The sequence below is a fragment of the Aulonocara sp. 'chitande type north' Nkhata Bay genome, linkage group LG17 (genome assembly GCF_057382095.1).
Source record: "Aulonocara sp. 'chitande type north' Nkhata Bay isolate Kocher_YH1m ecotype deep benthic linkage group LG17, A_spYH_male_GT1.1, whole genome shotgun sequence".
NCBI lineage: Eukaryota > Metazoa > Chordata > Actinopteri > Cichliformes > Cichlidae > Aulonocara > Aulonocara sp. 'chitande type north' Nkhata Bay.
In genome coordinates this window covers 30,141,452-30,147,491 of record NC_141360.1, presented here as the reverse complement: position 1 = coordinate 30,147,491, position 6,040 = coordinate 30,141,452, and positions in this window count along the sequence as shown.

Below are 6,040 nucleotides of genomic sequence, written 5' to 3'. Positions count from 1 at the left end.
CAATGAGGAAAAGGGCAGAGAAGGTTGCAAAACACAGAGGAAACACTTCATAATCATAAAGGGAGAAGTTAACGTTTTGCAGAGATTATCACGCTGCCTAAAAGTACAGTTTATCACCATGAAAGTGCCGCAGTGGTCCTTGTCAGCTTTCTGAAACACAAGTACAAATGCAGTTCAGTGCAGTAGTCTTATAGCTGCTGTTGAGCATCTTCAAATATTTATGCGTTTTATTTACATTATGGGAAATCTATAATCTTTTAACAGCAGCCATATCGAGTAGGGTACTTTAGACATTTGCTGACTCTGCATGTTTAGATAAACTTCAATGGTAAAGTCATTTGTATGTATGAGCACTGCTCCTGTCACCACTTAATGAGTGCCCGTAGCGACAAACTGTTTCTCAAAAAGCTGATAAATGGCTCATATACAATTCAAAAATAAATCATGTGTGCTGTTTCAAAAAAAGTTAAACTCTGTAAATTGGAAACTTTCTTTAGAGAGCATTCTGTTGCAGTAAATCCTGTGGGGTCAATAGATAAGGGATGTTTGATTTATTCTGTTTAAGTGGTTGTCTCTGTGATGACTCAGCATTATTTCATTGCAGGAAAGTAAAGCAAAGTAATGACTCACACATAACAAACCTGAGAAATCAGGCCTTTGGAAACAAAGTTTCCAGCTTTGGTTCATAGTGAAATATCAGAATTAGTTCACTTTGAAATGAAACTCTAATGGACGCATGGATTGGTGCTGATTATAAATCCAAGTGGTGCCATCATGTATCCTTTGAAGTTCAGGAAAAGAAGGCTGCATTTGAAGGAGTCTTTGAAATGGAACATCACCTTCATCACCCCCACTATGATGCGGTCAATCTCGAAGGCTACGGGTTAAAATCATTTTTGTGTAAAAAGTACATTCATGACCATACTCCAGTAAAACTAAGTTTATTTATATTTATTTCAATTACTTTAGGGGTTTTGTGCTAACTAGCATACGTTGGCATGTCAGCATGCGGGACTAGTTAACAGTGAAGCTAAGCACATTCCCGTTTGCTTCAGCTGTACCTTGAGCTGTGTGCTAATTAGCACATGCTACATTATTTATGTGATTACTGTCCAGTTTAAGGAGGGACACTCAAATGTTGTGCATAGTGTTACTCACTGGTTTGTGCAATATCATTAAAAATATGCTTTTCAGCATCACTCTGAGATTGTTCTCTTCCCTTTTCTCTCACCCCCAACCAGTCACAGCAGATAGTTGCCCCTCCCTGCCTGATTCTGCCTGAGGTTTCTTCTTGTTAAAGGAGTTTATTTATTTATTTATTTTTTAAAGAAGAAAGTTTTTTCTTCACTGTCACTAACTTCTTGCTCATAGGGCACCATTTGATATTTGGGTTTTCTTTGTAATATTGCAGGGTCTTTATCTTATAATATAAAGCACCTTGAGGTGACTGCTGTTGTGAATTGGAGCAATATAATTAAAACTGAATTGAATTGAATATATTACTTATTATTATATATGTATTATATATTACAATTTACTGTTAGTAAATGGCAGTGGTATATGTATTCCATTTGTATTACATTACATCATTGCTTGGTGTCAAATAACAACACATTATACATTACTCACATCCACATATTAGCACATATTCTATCCTAATAAAAGGCATGTTAACAAAAACCAACGGCAAAGTTAGTGAAGTAAAATAAGCCCCAATAAAAGTGTTCAAAATAGTAATAAGACAATCTATATACAGTTTATCCTTTCATATTTTTTGTATGCAGCACGAGGCAATTTCAACCACTGCAACTCAAGTGCTGAACCATTATATCATCAAAGTAGTAGATTTGCATGTTTCAGTTCAGCTCAGTTATATGAAAAACATTTCTCAATAACAGTTTAAGGGGAAAAAATGCTGTCTTTGAGGCCTCCTTGCAATCTGCCTTTAATTCTCAGCACGTGCCGTGGTCTGTGAATCGATGCGGGGGTTATTATAAAGCAAGGAACACCCAGAGGCGATTGGCATGCATAGATGGGAGGCTAATATTACTAACATTTTCATCCAGAATTGCAGCAAGACGATGCATGGCGCATAAATTTCCACGGGTTAAGGACAAACGCTGGGCGAGGTGCACATCAGAGAGAGCATGATTGTGTTAATGAGAAGGAAAGGGTGAAAAGATGAAAGTTGAGCGAGCTAGGGGCAGAGCAATCTCTGCGACGAAAGAGGAGAAAAGGTATAGATACGAGTTGGGAGGCAGAGTGAAAAGATAGTGAGATAAAAATGGAAAAGCTGATATATTGCAGCCGTGCCTGGTAGATAAGAGGAGAGTGAGATGAAAAGATACAAAGAAAAGAGAAAATGACTGTAAGACACAGAGGAAGAGCCTTCCATTCCTGGAGTCAGGAAGAAAAACTGTGTGAAAGAGAACTTCAGATAAGAGAAGTGAAGGAGGCCAATGACACGTCTGCATTTACAGTTTTCTTGATGCCAGAATGCAGTACAGTTTCACAGTCCTCACTAAAAAGTGTGTTGTCCCCCATGGAGATATATCACAGCCTCATTTTAATTTTATTCCTCCATTACAGCGTAGTCATTTTTATCTTTGTAAGTGTCTCAAATGCTTTTGACCTTGCATTACTGATCATCATGTACCATATAAGCCCTAAAGAAGTAAAGAGCCTTAAAAACCTCAGCTCATTCTGTTAGAAATCTACCACCGTGATGCATGATGTGTGGCCTTTATCTTGAGAATGATAGCCAGAGATTATTTTCATTCTTTCTTTCTGTCTTTTTTTTCTGAACAAAGCTAGCAATCAACAGCATCATTAAACATCAGTGAAGATACACTGGCAGAGAGTGACAGCTATAAATGTGACACATAATGATGCATGTGCAACTGAAAAAGTCATTCATCTCGAAAATGTCATGTGTATTTAGAAGGAAGCGTTTTAGATCCATCTACTGATTTTCTCGTGGCTACCTCCACCCGGGGTCTATTCCGGGTAGGACATGCCTCATTCAGGAGGGGCCTAGGAGACATCTATTCAGGTGGCCGAACCAATGTTGAGGAGTAGTGGCTGTACTCTGAGCCCCTCTCAAACGGCGGAGCTCCTCACCCTATTGTAAGACTGAGCCCAGCTAGCTTTCAGAGGAAGCTTATTACCACTGGTTGTATCCGCAATCTCATTCTTTTCGGTCACTACTCAGCGCTCATGCCCATAGATGAGAGTAGGTGAAGATAGGTAAGAGTGATTCAGAAAAACCCTATGAAGAAGGTTTTTTTTGAAGATGCTCAAGACATTTCATCAGCAGATGCAGGAACAGATCCTCCTGGAAATGAAAGGATCTATTCAGCCAGCACACACTGTTTGCCACCCTCCGCTTGGGCAGGAAGCTGCAATGCATCAAGAGCATACCCACCAGACGGAGGACTGTAAGACTGTTAAACTGTAGTGATCCTCTGTAACCTCTGTTGCCCCCAGCCACAAATAACATTTACACTATCCACTGCATACAACTCTGATGCTTGGAAACGGCCTTTCCTTTCTTATTTGATTTTTGTATTTACATTAGTCGTTTTCTTTTTCATACTACACTATAACTATTGTTGTTTTTGTATATATATATTTCTCTTGATGTGTGTTGTGGTTGTTGTCCTTAACCAGTAATTTTGTTTCACTTCATGTGAATAAATCTGGTGGAATAACAATAAAACGCATGAATCCTAGAAGTTGCATGAGGGGTGGCCGTACCTCAGTCGGCCCCAAAGATCGGCATGAGCCGGTCGTTCCAGGGACCCACTATGCAGAGGAGGAGTGGTCGTTTGAGGCCCTTGCAGGAGCAGCCAATCCCCAGTTGCTAAATTCTGTAGAGTTAGAAACAAAACTTTTTTTTAACAGTCAGTTTTGTGTTTTAAACTTTGTCAATTTCAGCTAAGCAAGCAACATGCCTTATAAAAAGACTTTAAGGCTATCACCAAAACCAAAGTAGCGCAAAGCTATTCAATTCAATCAATTATGAAATCAATCTATTCTATTTTGTTTCATCAGGCTAATTATATGCAATTAAAACACACGGATGTTATATTAATAATTAACCTACAACGATTCTTTCCCATGCTAGTAATGTTATTAGTAATGTTGCAGATGTTGTTGCAATGAAGTTCAGTAAAGAAGATCTGTTAATTCACATTTACCTTTATTCCTGCTGCGCTTTTCTTACACTCATTAGCTCTTTCACAGTGTCACACTCCCCTCATTACTAATTTCATCCTCACTACTCTGATCCAAAGATGATCTTCCCAGAGCTAAACTTTCTCCGATCCCTGTTTTTTAAAACTCATTACTATTCTGTCATTCTTACTTTCAGACCATCATTCGTGAAACCTTTCTCCTCCTTTCCATCTTCACCTTATCCTGGATGTTCAGAGAGTCTCGTCCAAAGTCTCCATCATCAGTCAGCTTGGAGTGTAGATACTCCAGGGTCCTGTCCTATTTCCTTTCTTCAGCTATGTAGCAGTCTGATGGCCAAAATACTTTTATTACTCCAACTCTGCTTTCAAATGATGTCTCCTTGCCGAAGTACTTTCCTTGGCTATAAAGAGATAAAAACTCAAAATGAATTCTGTAGTTCACAGTGAATCCTGAGGGTTATTGACCTTTTGGAGATGCTCTTAGCCATATATGACGCGAACTACTCGTTAATCTGTGATTATTTCATAAAATGGATTTACAATCTCTGTCTTAAGATGCTTCTTGGAAAGGGGCCCAGGACCGGACAGAGGCCAATGGTTCTTTTAAAGGGGTCTGAAACTAACACTTACATGGAGGCTATCTTGACAGGATGAACCACTTAAGACAGAGCTGCTTTTAAAATCCTGTACACAGTGCTGCGCAAAAGTCTTAAGCCATCCTTTATTCCTTTAGATTTTGCTAGGAAAATGGGAAATAGGTGCAGGAATTTTCTCAGGAAATCTTACAGGTGCATTCCACTTGAAAATCTTTTTTTTTTAACTTGGTTCCCTTTCATTTTATGAAATTTGGAAACGAGTTTTCGTTTTAGTTGTCAACATTTATCAATCAGCAAGAAAGAAAAGTCCAATGGGAAATGTTTTTGGAGCTTGATTCATACACTGAATTAACGTCCTTCTAGTTCTGTCCTGTATATAATGTTATGGAAATAGGGAACTATGTTTCTGAGGCAGAGATTCGCTTTGGTTAAAGGGTGTTTTAAAGTGTGACATGTTTCCATATCATCTGTTAAAGACCTCCCAGCCTTTTACCTTGTTGATTTTGTATTTGTTTTGACATGTGTGTGCGAGCGTGTGTGTGTGTGTGTTTGAAGGGCGAGGGGTGGGGGTGTAGGGGGTATGATCTGGTCATTTCTTGGCACCCATGGCATGGGATTTAGGTTTTCCATTACAGTGGCTCTGGCTCAGTGTCACAGTGGGGTAGTGGCTTATTATGTAAAGCCCTGTGGGTGGATGATCTATTATAAATGCAGGAAGTCCTGCACACTTGCAAACCTATAGTTCTATATTCGGCCTCAGGGATCCTCTGCTTCTAATATAAGCACAGATCTGTCAATATACAGTGCATTGATAAAAATATGGAACAATCATCTACAAGATTAGAACCACCGAGAGGCAACAATAAGAGCAAGGCACATATTAGAGAACAAGTTGCAATGTTCTTGGAAGAAATGCAAAGAAAAGCCTTGGTCAGAATACAGTCCATGTGTGAGTGGTCTGGGTGATGAGGGTTGCTCAGACCATGGCTGAAACTGCTGAGGTGAGTGGGCAGGGGTGGGGTGTGAGGAGGTAGTATTTACTGACAGTCTAAATGTCAAACAGTGGAAGAAGCTGTTTGTAGTCTGGAGACGTGAGACCTGATTTGCCTGAGGCGCCGACCAGAGGGGAACGGACCAATCAGGTGGTGGGCGGGGTGCAAGGGGTCACCTATAATGGCCCTGGTTTTCCTGAGACAGGCAGAGGGCAGCCAATTCATTTTTGGGCAGTGTTAATTACCCTGCGCTTCC